Source organism: Phyllostomus discolor, chromosome 14, assembly GCF_004126475.2.
Source record: "Phyllostomus discolor isolate MPI-MPIP mPhyDis1 chromosome 14, mPhyDis1.pri.v3, whole genome shotgun sequence".
NCBI classification, from domain to species: Eukaryota; Metazoa; Chordata; class Mammalia; order Chiroptera; family Phyllostomidae; genus Phyllostomus; species Phyllostomus discolor.
The window spans coordinates 532,856-549,232 of NC_040916.2; the positions used below are offsets into that span (position 1 = coordinate 532,856).

General features: G+C 41.6%; 1 long non-coding RNA gene across 1 annotated transcript; it reads right to left on the reverse strand.

Moving 5' to 3' along the window:
• Positions 1-985: 985 nt before the first annotated feature.
• On the reverse strand, positions 986-13,186 carry LOC118498224. Its single transcript, XR_004900751.1, has 3 exons — positions 13,065-13,186; positions 1,045-1,047; positions 986-997 (listed from the first exon to the last, which is right to left on the reverse strand). It is a non-coding gene; the product is annotated as an uncharacterized LOC118498224 (long non-coding RNA).
• Between the last annotated feature and the right edge of the window lie 3,191 nt (positions 13,187-16,377).

Here is a 16,377-nt window from a genome sequence, read left to right on the forward strand (position 1 = left end):
TTGTTCTCTCATTCTTTGGTGGTCCCTGCCCTCCAGCTAGTTTACTGATGGTCACTCTGCCCACTACATCTTGTATGCTGTTGTGCAGGTGCTGCCAGAACAACACCACAAAGCCCAGGGAACAAACCCATATCTGCAAACTATCTCCCCTACACAACCTCTGTATCTACAGCAAATTTACCAGTATTAAAAAGGGTGTAAAAACATTAAGACTATTATACAAATATACAAATGTTATTATACAAAAGGAGAGAAGTAAAGTGTAGTATACATTCCAGTGACTTAATATACACAAACTTGCTGGGCAAGAAAGTGAAAGTTAAAAAGCTATGCAGGAAAGAAAATTTTGCTAATCGTGGAGAAGACCAAAGTAGATTCCATCTCAGTAGCCTCTAGTATTTAACACTGTTTTTACTTTTTGGGTCCACCTCTGGTAGTGTCAGATGGTGATCCCATCAGACCTTAGGCAGACTTCTCTGAGACTGCTAGAGATCTGCTGTCTATGCTTGTGTCCTTCAGTTGTTAATCTAGTCATTTTGCAGTCAGCAGTCAGGCTGAAGCCTAATACAGCAGGAAGAATTCCTCCTGGGGTTGAGGCTATTGTTTCTCCTCAGGGTGGTGCTGCTAGGAGGTGAGTGGTAAGCCTGAGCATGATGATTCCTTGTATGGGGGTTGGCTCAGCACCAGAATCCCAGTGGCTGCTCACTCAGTTCTCGCCCCAAAGTCTCTCCTTAAGTGTCTGTAGTCCACTCTGCCCTACCTTTTCCAGGGGCATACATTTCTCAGTGCCTCCTTCAGTTATTAATCTAGTCACTCTGCACTCAGCAGTCAGACTTAAGCACCACAGATCTGGGGCAGAGGCCTTCTTGGGAACGGGTCTGTTGTTTCCCCTCCAGCTGCCACCATTTGGAGAGGAGTGGTCTGCCTGAGCACAATGGCTGATGCCATTTGGGGGATGACTCTGCACCAGGATCCCTGCAGCTACTCTCTCTGCTTTCTCCCCAAAGCTTCTGTCCCCAGTCTCTCCTCAGGCATCCCCAGCACACTCTGCTCCCACATTTGCCAGAACCCTGGGTAAGTGACAGCAAGTGAAAATTTGTGTGTTGGCCTTTTAAATGGCTCTTTGCATCTCCAGTTGTCCATCTGCAGCAAAGATCAACCCTGCCACTTTTCACTACCATCATTATCTGTGTACTTTTTGGCGCTCTGATGTTCTAGGCTGAGGATCCCAACTTAAAGGTTAGAAATCATTCTTCTCAGGGAGATCCAACCTGCTACTTTATTATCCCTCTGTCACTGCCACCTATGGGTGCCCGCGAGCCCTCTCAAGTCTCCACTGCACTCCTTACCAGACAGGTTGTGCCAGAACTGATTCTTCTGTCTGTTCAAGGATGTAAGGCTTCTCTCTCACTATTGTTTAGTTGTTTGTTGTGGGTAATTTCTTCACAATTTAATTGTTTTTCCAGATTGGTCCTGGGAGGAGTTTAGTGTGGCTTTCACTTACTCCTCTGCCATCTTGCCAAACCCCTTAACCTTTTTTATCTACTCTTTTAATCTTCCTGCCATTTGACACTATCAATTTATTTTCTGAATCTGTAAGTTTGTTTCTGTTTTGTTTTTCATTTATTTTGTTTTCTAGATGGCATGTATAAGTGAAAGAATATGGTATTTGTCTTTCTCTTACTTATTTCAGTTTGCATATTACCTTCTAGATCCATCCATATTGTTTCAAATAGCAAGAGTTCATTTTTATGGCTAATATTCCATTTATGTATGTACCATATCTTCTTTATTCATTCATCATCTGTTGATAGATAATTAAGTTCCTTCCATGTCTTGGCTATTATAAATAATGCTACAATGAACATAGATAAGAATACATATATATTTTCAAGTTAGTGTTTTGGATTTCTTTGTATAAATGCCCACAGATGGAATTTCTGGGTCATAGTGAAACTCTTAAAACACTGATCAAATTATGCCTTTCCTTGGCCTTAAACCCTTCATTGGTTTCCAATCCCCAGTATAAAATCAAATCCTTAGTAGGACAAACAAGTCCTTTCATGTCTGGCTAACTATGTCTTCAAGTTTACATCCAATCAAGCTCTGACTCACAGTCCATACCCAGTAATGAGAAGCTCTTAACTGTTATTGAACATCGATTATACAGGAGGTACTTCACACGTATTGATGTTTTATCCTGATTATGACCTTGTAAAATAGATATTATATTCACAGAGTGGTTTCATATTTTTCCAAAGGCCACAAATCTTGCAGAGCTGAGAGCCATGCCCAGGCAGTCCACTTCTAGAACAGAAATGTTGAGCTATTTGTGATCTCTACACACAAAAAGTTGTTTCCAGGCTACCATGATTTGACTTATAGTCCTTCTATCTTGAATACCATTCCATTTTTTCTTCCTCTGGATAGCAATTGAGATATGATTTAGTGCTTATTTTTTCAAAGTATTTTTTTTCTAAATTAAGTTGTAGTTTTTACATTTTTAAGAGTGTATTGTTGTGGAACCTGGTGAACATTTTTATGACAGCTGCTTATATATCTTCCTCCCCTTTTGGGTTTAAAGCAACTTGAGGACAAACCATACCATACTTATCTTTATTTAATTTTGAAGAAAAAAGTTTGACCTGCTTCCTGTTGCCACTCCTTTCTTTCCTTCTCTTTGCAGCATTACCTCTCTAACCATTGTCTGCATTCACAGATCAAAAGCAGTACCCAGCTGAGCCCAGCATAAATAGCCAACTTATAGATTCATGGGCTAAATAAATCTTTGATTTAAAAAAAATCATTTTCCTTATATTCTTTCTTATTTATTTACAGTTTTAGATTTTATTTATTTTTACAGATAAGTGGAAGGAGAAATAGAGGAAGAGAAACATAAATGTGTGAAAGATACACAGTCAGTTGCCTTTCAGATACGCTTAACTGGGGGCCTGGCCTGCAACCAAGACATTTGTCTTGACTGGTCAAGCCTGTGACCTTTGGGTTCACAGACTGGCATTCAATCAATTGAGCCACATTATCCAGGGCCTTATAGTCTTTCTTGAACTCACGCTAGCCAGGCCTCAACCTCCATCCCTCTGTCAAGAAGGTTTATGTCAAGGTCATTCATGGTTTCTTCATGCCAGTTCTCATCTTGATCTACCATCTCATCTCGGCTTTTGACACAGTTGATCATTCATTCTTCCTAGGAATTCTTCCTTCCCATGACTTATAGGATACCACACCCCCTTGTGTTTCCCTTGACTTCCCCTCAAAGTCTCTCTCATCTCCTTGACCTCTAAACACTAGAGGGTACCCAATTTCAATCTTTGGAACTTTTCCCTTATCTACACTCATTTCTTAGGTGACCTCATCCAGTCTCATAGCTTCAAATCCCATCTATATGCTAATATTTCACAAATTTTTATCTCTTGTTCACAGTATTCTACACTGAATTCTAGATTCTATTATTCAACTATTTACCAGTTATCTTCACTTGGCTGTTTAATACACACCTCAAATTTAAAATATCCAAAACAAAAATTTTGGTCTTTCCACGTATCTTCCACCATCACCTGCCAAGACCTGATCCTTCTAGATTCTTTTCTTGCTCAGTAAATGACAGTGCTTTATTCTCCCAGCCACTCAAGTCATATCCTGTGAGTCACCCTTGACTCTGCCTTTTCTCTCATATCTAACATTTAATCTTTCAATAAATCAAATCCATTCTACCTTAAAAATACATCCACAATCCAACCCATTATAATCACTCTCACAGCTCTCACCTTGGTCCAAGTCACTCTTACATGATTGTTGAGGAGTCTCCTCCTGATCTTTTTGTTTCTACCTATTTCCCATGGCAGCCAAATATTCCCATTAAAGTACATCAGGCCATTTTTGCTAAAACCTTTAATCAGTGGCACATCTTATTGATGTTCATGGGGTGATATGTCTCTTTCTTCCACTTAAGCTTGGAGGGCAGCAGGACAACACTCAAGGCCTTCAATTTAGTGCTTGGAAAAATGGGGTAAGTTTGCTCCTGTTGTTCCAGCTCAGGTCAAAGGTAGTGTGGCCATCTAGGTGGTACTCAATCATGCTGGGCCCCTGGGGCAGCAGGCTAGTGGGGCAGCAGTGCTTGCTGCTGCTGTGATGGCTGTGGCTTTACTGGGCTGCTGTTGATGCTGATCTCTGCACACAGACTCTCAAGGAAGTCAGATATCCTCAGGTGACACCAAGCATTGGGGTCCAACTTGATCAAATCCAGGTCTTCTGAGAGGCTGGGCGCCACAGCTGAGATCAGGTTTGCAGCCTCCACCAACCAATGTAAGGTAGGTTGGTTTCTGGCAAGGAGCCCTCCTTGGTCTTCATACTTGAGGATGTCATCTAAAGGCTCTGGTGTGTGCATTCTGTCCAGCTCTACAGGGACAGCTTCCTGCTCTTTAGCAGGGGCAACTGCTGTGGCTTCCTCCTCAGTGTTTTCTTTTTCCTTAATGGAAGGAAGTACCAGGGCCAGGTCGTTACAAGAATTCCATGGTTTTCCAGGGGTGGACACCCTTGTGGCTGCACTTGTTCTCTAGCCCCAACAGCAAGGACATAGGGGACTTGCGGTCATTGGATTTATTGAGAAAATCTTCCATGTTTACCTTCCTCTTTTTTTAAGATTGTATGTTCCATTTATTTATTTTTTCACTTTATTGTTGTTCTAGGACAATTGTCTCCATTTTCACCCCTCCACGTCCCACCTTCCCCACCTCTCACCCTCGAAACCACCCCCTTTGGCTTTGTCCATGTGTCCTTCATACATGTTCCTTGATGGCTCCCCTATAATTCCCTTACCCCATCCTTTCTGGTTACTGTCAGATTGTTCTCTATTTTAATGTCACTGGTTGTATTTTGCTTCCTTGTTTGTTTTGTTGATTAGGTTCCACTTAGAGGTAAGATCATATGGTATTTCTCCTTCAACACCTGCCTTGTTTCACTTAGCATAAAGCTCTCCAGTTCCAGCCATGCTGTCACAAAGGGTAGGAGCATCCTTTTTCTTTCTGCTGCATAGTATTCCATCATGTAAATGTACCACAATTTTTGATCCACTCCTTTATTGATGGGAAATTTGTTTGTCTCCAGCACTTGGCTATTGTAAATTGTGCTGCTATGAACATTGGGGTGCATGGATTCTTTTGAATTGGTGTTTCAGGATTCTTAGAGTATAATCCCAACAGTTGAATTGCTGGGTCAAAAACCAGCTCCATTTTTAGTTTTCTGAGAAAATTCCATACTGTTTTCACAGTGGCTGCACCAGTCTGCATTCCCACCAAAAGCACACTAGGGTTCTCTTTTCTCTATGTCCTCTCCAATACTTGTTATTTGTCAATTTGTTTACAATAGCCATTCTCACCAGTGTGAAGTAGTATCTCATTGTGGTTTTACTTTGCATCTCTCTGATGGCTAGTGATGCTGAGCCCTTCATATGTCCCTGGGCTCTCTGTATGTCCCCTTTGGATAATTGTCTGTTCAGGTCCTTTGCCCATTTTTTTTTAATTGGGTTGTTTGTCTTCCTGGAGTTGAGTTGTATGAATTCTTTATATATTTTGGAGATCAAACCCTTGTCCTAGGTACCATTGGCAAATATGTTTCCCCATACAGTTGGTTCTCTTTTTATTTTAATGCTGTTTACTTAGCCATGCAGAAGCTTGCTAATTTGATGAGATCCCATTTGTTTATTTTTCCTTTATGTCTCTTGCTCTAGGGGCCATATCAGTGAAAATATTCTTACATGAAATATCTGTGATTTTCCTGCCTATGTTTTCCCCTAGGCCTTTTATGGTGTTATGATTTATATTTAAGTCTTTTACCCACCTTGAATTTATTTGACATTAGAATTACACAGATTCTTTACAGTACTGGCCTTCCTCCATGGTGACATCTTGGCCATCTGAGCCCATTGTTCACCCAGAACATTATGGCCTCACAGATGATATAGTCTTCTTCTTTGGTCCAGCAGGACTTTTTCACATCTGGCTTGAAATGATTGTGCAGGGTACTACTTCCCCAGATCACCCTAAGAGTGCTTGGCAGCCAGCATCTTCTGTTTCACACCATACATGTTAACCAGTTCAATGATCTTCTAATCTTTCCCTTTGGTCCACAACTCCTTGGCAAGATCTGGATTCAATACCCTCAGCCACCAGTGCTGACATTGATGGTCAGTGCTTAAAAGAAAGTGCCTGGGCAGGAACTTCCAGTCTTGCTTTTCAAACTGCCTCACAGGAGTCCACAGCTGCTCATCCTTGTTATGGGTTCATTTAACCTGTCACTTGTTGTCCTTCTGATCCACATATCTGAATCCATGATCTCATAGTGTGGCTTATCTAGCTCCTAACAGTGCCTTCCTTGAGACATACCCCCTGGCCTGGGACACACAGTCCTTGCCTGCCTGCAATCCAAAATCTGGACATGAATCTGGCTGGGATCATGATGTAAGCTACTCCAGTGACTGTGAACTTTGGGACCACACTGGGAGTTGTTAGAGTGCCCAAAGTTCCTGCTGGTACTCACCAGACTCTGACTCTAGCTTTTAAAAACCCCATTACCTTCAAGATAAAATACGAACAACTTTAATGACATTTCTGGTCCTGGATGATCCTTTCTAATATCAGCTCCTACTCTCTTCACAGCTTGCATTCTAGCTATGCTTATTTATTCACTTAAAATGGTTCTTTGTTATCATTTGCTCTTCTGTTCTACCAGTTTTGAAACTTCTTATAGACCTGGAAAATTCCTTCCATCTTTGCATCACCAGTGCACACAGAAGTCTTTCAAAAAATTGCTAAATAAGCCCTGGCTGGCCTAGCTCAGTGGATTGAGCGCGGGCTGGGAACCAAAGTGTCCCAGGTTCGATTCCCAGTCAGGATACATTCCTGGGTTGCAGGCCAGAACCCCCAGCAACCGCACATTGGTGTCTCTCTCTCTCTCTCTCTCTCTCTCTATCTCTATCTCTGTCTCTATCTCTGTCTCTCTCTCTATCTCTCTATCTCCCTCCCTTCCCTCTCTGAAGATAAATAAATAAAATAAAATCTTTGAAAAAAAAAGAATATGGAAGCTTTAAAAAAATTGCTAAATAAAATTTAAGCAATGAAATAAAGCAGAATTGGTAAAGAAAAATGAAAATTTCATTCCAGGCAGTGTGACCATCAGAAATAAAGGCATGGAAGCTAAAATAGAGTGATTGGAGGGGAGGCATCAAGCAGGCCCTTGTGTCAGAGGCCCAGTTGTAGGGAATGACTAAGAAGTGGAAACTGAAGGCCTGGGAGAGCCATACATGGAAACTGTGAATGCTGGATCTGATGCAATGTGAGTCTGAACTGGGGGACTGGACTTTGTGCAGAGACAAGGTCTGGAGAAATGATTTACTTCATACTGGGTAAGAGTCAATTCAGCAGTGATGAGAGCAAACTAAATGAAAGGATGTAATTAAGGTTCTAAATCAGTTGATTTTGAGTTAATCAAAACATAGATTTCTTCGAACAAGCCTTCTTAGACTCAAAGCAGCAGGAACTAGTTCCTGCTAGCATTGAAAAAACAAACATTCATATTGTGAATGGCCAGCAGAGAGGGTTGGCTTTTAGTCATTGAAACTTGAGCCCTACAACCATAAGAAATTGCACAGACAACCTATTCACAATCTTCATGACACAGACCTACAGATGTCCCAGTCTGCCTCCCCTTGTCCCATAAATCACAGACTCTATAGCCACTGGACTAGTTATTGCCTACCTCCCCCGCCAACCCATTACCATATTGCCACTTCCATGATTTTCTTTCTGCCTACACTAGTGAGCAAACCTGCAGGGCTGTGAGCAAATAAATGTGTGTTGCTTAGCACTAAGATGAAAAGAGAATCAACTGTATGGGGAAACATATTTGCCAATGGTACCTAGGACAAGGGTTTGATCTCCAAAATATATAAAGAATTCATACAACTCAACTCCAGGAAGACAAACAACCCAATTAAAAAAAAATGGGCAAAGGACCTGAACAGACAATTATCCAAAGGGGACATACAGAGAGCCCAGGGACATATGAAGGGCTCAGCATCACTAGCCATCAGAGAGATGCAAAGTAAAACCACAATGAGATACTACTTCACACTGGTGAGAATGGCTATTGTAAACAAATTGACAAATAACAAGTATCGGAGAGGACATAGAGAAAAGAGAACCCTAGTGTGCTTTTGGTGGGAATGCAGACTGGTGCAGCCACTGTGAAAACAGTATGGAATTTTCTCAGAAAACTAAAAATGGAGCTGGTTTTTGACCCAGCAATTCAACTGTTGGGATTATACTCTAAGAATCCTGAAACACCAATTCAAAAGAATCCATGCACCCCAATGTTCATAGCAGCACAATTTACAATAGCCAAGTGCTGGAGACAAACAAATTTCCCATCAATAAAGGAGTGGATCAAAAATTGTGGTACATTTACATGATGGAATACTATGCAGCAGAAAGAAAAAGGATGCTCCTACCCTTTGTGACAGCATGGCTGGAACTGGAGAGCTTTATGCTAAGTGAAACAAGGCAGGTGTTGAAGGAGAAATACCATATGATCTTACCTCTAAGTGGAACCTAATGAACAAAACAAACAAGCGAGCAAAATACAACCAGAGACATTGAAATTAAGAATAATCTGACAGTAACCAGAGGTGAGGTGGAAGTAATAATGAAGTGGAAGGAGAGAAGGGTTTTCAGGAACAACTGTAAAGGACACATGGAGAATACCAAGAGAAGGTGGAAGCATGAGAAGGAGGTAGGGATGGCTGGGGTGGGGTGAGGGTGGGGGTAAATGCACACAACTGTACTTGAACAATAAAATAATTTTTAAAAATGAAAATAAATGTTCTGCTTAAAGCTGCTAATTTTTTAGTGTTTTGTTATACAGCAATATATACATAATACAGAGAAGGGGAGAAATGACCTATGAGCTTTGTTTCTAATCAAAATCTCTTTGTCAGGGACACGGCTAATCCCAGTTGTCTTGAACTAGCAAAGTACCATCAAAGATATATATCTAGTGTCAGGTCCTTAGGGTCTCTTCATACAGAAGACTGCATAAAGTAGAACAGCCACAGCTCCCCCATTAGTTGAAACATCTCAAGATATTTCACCACCTTTGAATGCTTTCTGCCTTCCCTCATACCTTTCCTCCAATGCCTTTTATTTCCCTAGTATTAAGAAACTTTATCTTGTTAAGGTTTCCAAAGCACTGCTCTCAAAAGAACAGGCATTGGAAACAAATGAAGTGTCCCTCTATAGGAGATTTGTTAAATAGAACTATGCAGCTATTAAATAAAAAGAGAAATAATTTATATAGCTATGGAAAAAACCTGCTATATATAATAATGGAAAATACAAAGGGGAAATCAATGAATATCTTGTCTTTTATATAAGAAAACAGGTATTTGAACACATGTATTTGAATGGGCTTGTAGAAGACTAGAAAGGTACAATAAAAACTCATAATCCAGTTCCCTATAACAGGTGCAATGTGGGAAGGAGCAAGGGGAATGAAGATACTGGGAATCAGACTTTATATATTCCTTCTTATATCATTTTTTGAACCTTTGAACCCATTTGAAATACATTATTTAACATTACTGGAATATTTAGTGGGAAAATATTTTGTCCTAAAAACAAAAGACACTGAAGAACTATGATTTAGCAATAAAAATAGGCAGTCCAAGAATCACAGAGAAAGTAGCTAGAGGCCAGATTTAATAATGTAACCAGGGAGAAAATATCCTTGTATGGTAGGTTCTATTTGCCAGGTAAAATGGGCCTATATATCTAGGTACTCCTAAGAGGTCTTGAATGCAATAGCAATGAGAGGGAGGTGTTAGGTTGTGGGGTTGGTGGGGTACCAGAGTATTCAGTTTAAGTTATGCTGTTATATTCAGGATTCAATGACTAACTAGTCTTAATATGGAAGGTGTTATGTGGTAAATTGTGTTTCCCAAAATTTATAAGTTCAAATCCTAACCTCAGTACCTCAGAATGTGACTGAATTTGGAAGCAGTGTCCTAAAGTGATAATTAAGTTAAAATGAGGTCAAGTGGCCCTAATCCAATCTAACTGGTTTCCTTATAAAAAGAGGAAATTGAGACATAAAGGAAAGACCATGTGAAGGCACAGAAGAAAAATAGCCATTTGCAAGTGAAAGACAGAGGCCTCAGAAGAAACTAGTTTTGCTGACATGTTGATCTTGGACTTCCAGCCTCCAGAACTATGAAAAAATAAATTGCTGTTGTTCAAGCCACCTAATCAGTTTCTTGTGTTTGTTATGACAGCCCTAGCAAACTAATACAAAAAAGGATTGGAGGGCAAGAACAGCTTTGCTAAGGAAGTGTTGAGCATGGGAAAGAAGCAGAGCAAGGGCAGTTTGGGGTACAACAATGAGGAAGGCATGCTTTGGGGAGAAAAAGAGAAGAGCACTGAAGAGAGGAAGTAGGCACTGTGTGTAGAGAGAAGAGGGTTGCTGGGGGCAGAAGGAATCAAGACTCCTTTTTCTCTCTGAAAATTCAATTTTCCCTGTTCCCATGGCCACACTTTCAATGTCCCTCTGTTCTGAGGGAACAGGTTTAGTTCCCAGAATGGGACTGAGCAGAGTTGTCCCCATACCTCCTCACAATCTGAGGGCCTGTGTCCACAGATTTCTTTATTTTTTATTGATTTGAGAGAAAGAGAAACACTGACATGTTGTTTCACCCATCCATGCATTTATTAGTTGATTCCTGTATGCTACCTGACCAGGATGGAATCCATAACCCTGGTACATCAGAATGATGCATCAACAAGATGCACCAACCAAGTGAGCAACCCAGCTAGGGCATGCTCACAGATCTTAATTGGATGATTATTGGAGGAAAAATTTCCATCTTATTCCAGAAACTTTTCTGGCTATCAGGGCTCCCTAGTGCAACAGGGAGCAAGGGGGTACCTTCCAGCTGGAGCGGGAGTTGTAGTCTGGGAGCTGTCTAATTAGGGGTTTACCACAGCTTCAGAAACCTGGTCTCCTCCTGCCCCCTCCAGCCTGTGTCCTCCATCTAACAGCAGCTGGGCTGGTGCCCTCTATTTACCCCAGGCATCTGTGGCTCCAGTTTATTTCCCAGTTAATGAAATGGAGCTGGGGAATGGTTGGGGAGAAGCTGCTCCACTGATGGTGCCCCTGAAGATGCCGCAGTTCTAACGATATATCTTAAGGAGGCTGGATTCTGCAAACCCATTTTGTTACAGAACAAACGGGGGCGGGGGGACCTGGGACGATATACTATTATTGAAAGAAGGCCCCGCATCTGTTATGTCCGCCGCCCAAGGAAAGACGTCTCTCAATGCCAGAGATTCGTGAAAAGGAAAGGAAATGTTTATTTAATGCTATACAAACTTAAAGTAGTGACCTAATGTCTTTATCAAAAATCCTAAAGTCCCTTAAAAGACCCACAAACAGACACAGTCCTTCCTTTCTTTCCCCTTTGCCCAGTCCAGAGTACCGTATCTCAGGAAAGGAAATAGAAGTCCATGGCTCAGGCAGTCCTCTGGTTCTTCCCAGTTAGTACTCCATCTCGACTGGAAGACCTCCCTGGGTTCCCAGCACCCTCAGCTGAGTCGCTGGGATCTCTGCTAAAACCAGGTGGTGGTTCCCCCTTCTAAAGCTGCGGGTGCGGGGGGGGGGGTCCCCACTCTGGCAAAGGCACATGGTCCTCTGTCCCAGGGCCATGGGAAGGGAGAGTCCCCACTCTGTCCAGGCCGCGTGGTTCTCTCAGTGGCTGCTGTGTCTGGGTTTAAATTCCCGCGCCAATCTTCTGCAGCCCCATTTCTGACTCCTCCTACACTTGGGCACACTTGCCCTCAATCTGCTGTCTTCTCTAGCTTTTCTGGTCACCATCGTGGGTCTGGGCAGGTCTCACCCCATGTCATGGAGCCAATCTTCCCCCAGCTCCCACGCAGGCGCTGTAACTCAGGGGACCTGCCCCCCAGGTCCCATCTTGGGGGGAGGACCCTTTCCATCCCTCTTGCCTTGAGTATGGCCATAGCTATTTAGCATATCTAAGTGACCAGCCAAAGGCTATAGGTATGCTAAATGACCATGCCATGGATTAGCTGCAAAGCTGCCCTGCATGTTTGTGCTCTGTGTGCCCCTTCCCCCAACTCACACCTGTGGGGTAAGGGGTGAAGACATCTTAAAATCTCCTGGACACCTTAAGTTCTGGACCCCATTTCAAATGCCTATTTGGGATCCTCCCTCTTGGCTGCACCCTGTAACAATTTCCTTTCCTCATCTCCCTCTCAGGCTGCCTTTGGGTCACACCTGCTAACCATCTCCTCTGCCAAACATGCCCCCATAGCCCCAGACTACACTCCACATTCCCAGGAGTAATTAAGAAGGGGCCTAGGCCAAGGCTGGTGTTTGGTGGTATGGAAGGGTAGGGAAAACCTGGCAGCCTGAGGTCTAATCCTTCTGGCATTTGCTAGCTGTGTGTCTTCTAGCAAGTAACTCAACATCTCCTTCAAATGTAAGCTGGGGTTGTGTCTGGGAACTTTGCTCTTCTTTCTGAAATCAGGGAAGTTAAGGGACATAGAAGTTAGATCATGAAAAACACAGAAAGAAAACAAGTTTTTGTACTGTGTGTACAAAAACAAGGGCCACATAGTAAATTTGACAAGCTCAGGGGAGGCCTGCATGGTAGCCTTATAAACTCAGAGACCAAAAGTAACCTCGTGGGAGGTCTGAAGTTAAAACTTTTTAATTAAAAATGAGACATGGTAGTCTTGTCCTAGTTTAGTATCTTTCCTGGTGAAGGTCAGTCTTGTCTTTAACTGTCTATTGTCTTTCTGCATCTACAATAACATATCTTTGGAATGTCAGAGAAATTGCCTTCCCCCACCCACTCCCTCAGAGCACTACAAGAGCAGAAACCACAAATCCTCTTATTGTTATTGTTATCATGTTAATTGACTGTTAACTATCCTATACCCATCTATGTAAAAGAAGTATGCTTCTATTCATTTTACTTTTATCCAATCCCAGAGATTCCCCAGCTTTGCTTTCTTGGCCTCCTTAATCAATCAACAATAAATTTCATGTAACTTCCTTATGCCTCCTTTGATTGTAATGTATAAAATAAGGTGTAAAATTGCCATTCTCTAGAGCAGAGGTGTCCAACCCATGGCCTGCAGGCTGCATGCAGCCCAGGATGGCTATGAAAGCAGTCCAACACAAAATTGTAAATTTACTTACAACATTACTTAGTTTTATTACTAAGTTTTATTACTTAGATGTGTGCATGTTCTATATTAGTGATCACAAGCTTGGGACCTGCTTGATGATTTTAAAAGATTATAAAAAAAACTACTGCACAGAAAGAAGGAACTCCTACCCTTTCCAACAGCATGAATGAAACTGGAGAGCATTATGCTACGTGAGAGAAGCCAGGTGGTGAAAGACAAATACCATATAATCTCACCTATAAGGGGAACATCATCAACAAAACAAACAAGTAAGCAAAATAGAAAACCAGAGACATGGAAGTAAATAACAAACTGACAGTGACCAGAAGGGATGGGGGGTGGGGGTAATGGGGGAAAGAAAGGGAAGGGTTAAGTTAAGGAACATGTATAAATCAACCATGGACACAGACAATGGGGATATGGGAAAGGATTTACTGTGGGAGGTGGGTTTTGGGTAATGCAGGGGGAGAGTAATGTGAGGAACAACCATAATTGAATAACAATAAAAAAAGGAAAATAAAAAAAGGCCGCTGTATACTTATAGTTATTATGTGAGGACTTTTTTTTTTTGCTTGATTGTGGTGGTAGATATCACAAAAATGATGCTTGAAACTTTTTCTTGCTCATTAGTTTTCATTAGTGTTTGTGATGAGGGACTCAAATGTTAATTTTTTTTTGTTTCAGGTAATAGCTAAGAAGCTTAGTAATCAATGTATGTAAAAAGCTATTGTTTCAGGAACTGAAGGTATAACTCACATTTACTCCAGGAAACCATAAGCAGTTCCACCTTTGGGCTTCAAAAGGTCTCAAGCAATCAAGATGGTATCTGAGCCATTATACTCTAGAATGAGATGACCACCACCTAAGACACAGCTAAAGACTACCACCTGGGGCACAGTTAAAGACCACCACCCAGTGGGAGAAAGCTGCAGAATTTTTTTAATCCAATTAACTTTTCCCTGAATTCCAACCCCCTTACCTACATTTTGTTCTTCTTATAAAAAGGTCCATTTAAAAATGGAATTTAAGACACCATATTTTCAGATTGCCAGCCATCTGAATGAAGTGCTCATAAAGATTCAATCCCTGTCTCTGCTTATTGGGTCTGGTAGCTAACAGGCAGCATGAACACAGGCTTTTCCAGTTTCATATTTTGGTGACTCCACACCCAGACAGACTTTGGGACTCTCTGGTAAGTCTGGGTATTTAGCAGGGAGTCTCACTGGCTGCCTGGAATTGGGGCCTCAGGGTGCATACTTGGAGACTCCCTAGCAGCTGCCAAGTGATTTCACTTGGGGACTCTCCTCCTGTTACTCTCAGCACTTCCTGTAATTTTCACTTTTGATTGAATCACTGTGCGTCTTGGTTTAGGTTGCAATCCAGGGTTACAACTTTGGTCGTCAGTAATTAAAATGCCATCTGGTTTATAGGGCTCTGTCTGGTAAAAAGGCATCTTCTTGTTTAATTAAGGTACCATCTGGTTTGCAGGGCTTTGTCTGGTAGTTTGGAAGGGGAAGCCTCTGTTCCAGTAAACAGTCCTCTGGGGCAAGTTTTGGCTGACTGGTCAACCTATGCTGATAAATCTATGACTAAAAAGGAAGTGGTTTTATTGTAATATTGTTTGGCTTATATATTGTATAATCTAGCCTCAGGAGAGCTTTAGTCACTAAATGGGTCTTTAAACTATTGTATTATACTGTACCTAGAGTTGTTTTGTCAAAGATCAGTAAAGTGGGACAGAATGCCTTACAAAGAAGCTTTCATAAGTTTACATAATCAGGATTCTGGATTAAAAGGAAATAGATTAATAGTCCAGAGAAATGGGAATTTGCCTGTGAAAGATAGCAGAAGTTCAAAGAAAAGAGACCAGGAAGATCTAGATATTATGGCTGCTACAAGCATAATGAGGGTTCTCATGGCCCCTCCATCACTGGGGAATCTTCCTCCTTACTTGTCTGAGGAAACCAGGAAAGTGAGCATGAACTGGTCTCACCATCTGGAGCCCATCAGGGAACCAAATTCAGTGGAGGAAAAGCCCCTATAAAGACAGATCAATACCCTTTGAGAAAACTTGCAATGGAAGTAGGGCCAGAGGGCCAGTCCACTTGATATTATTGGGCACATGCTTTCCTTTCTACTTCAGATCTGTTAAACTGGAAATAGTCTGAAATGACTAGAGTATATCTCTTTAGAATGGACAGAGGAGTGTACCCAGGCTTTTGGGACCCTGAAGGCACACTTGGTTTCTGCACTGAACATGGGACTTCGAAACCTACTAAAGCCCTTTTGATTATTCATTCATGAAAGGCAGGGCATTGCCCCAGGTGTCTCCATTCAAGTACTTAGTGAAATTTTGCAACCCATCGCATACTTGTCACTGATGAACTTGATCCCACTGTCCAGGGGTGGCCAGTCTGCTTGAGAGATGTGAGAGATACCTGTTAGCTTTTATAGGAAGTTGAAGATTTTCTTTAGGACAACCTATCACCATTTATGCACCCTACCAAGTGTTGAGCCTGCTGGAACAAAATGGAAATTTGTGATTCACTGCTGTGCTGGGGTCCAGCCTCGGCGGGGTCTCAGGGTCCCCGAAGGATGTACGGCTAAGGCGAAATGACTGAATCGAGACACCAGGTGGGGTGCCAGAGGACAGCCAGGCTTTTTGAGCCATCAGGCTCACCAAGAAAAATCAATCTTTATTTTTATAGGAGAGGTTATACAACATTCAATGCATAGTATGATTATTAAAACAGAAATGGTTACCACAGAAATAATTTCTAAAAACACAGAAGATTTTACAGATTAATCATGTTAAACAAGGAAATAACCAAAAAGTACAGGAAGTCCCACAGATCAACCATATTAAACAAAGGTTATTTGACCAAGAGGGTCATTAATCAGTTAGCCAACGAAGCTATACAGGCACAAACTTTCAGGAGCCAATTAATAACTAGGTATCTATTAAAATTCTAGGAATTGGTCTAAATTAAAAGGGTGCAAGGAGTGATTTGTAGGTATATAAAAATCAACTATTATCCATTGAGATTAAGTTTATCTCAATTGGTAACTGGATTTTTGCCTAAGTTTTTTGATTTAT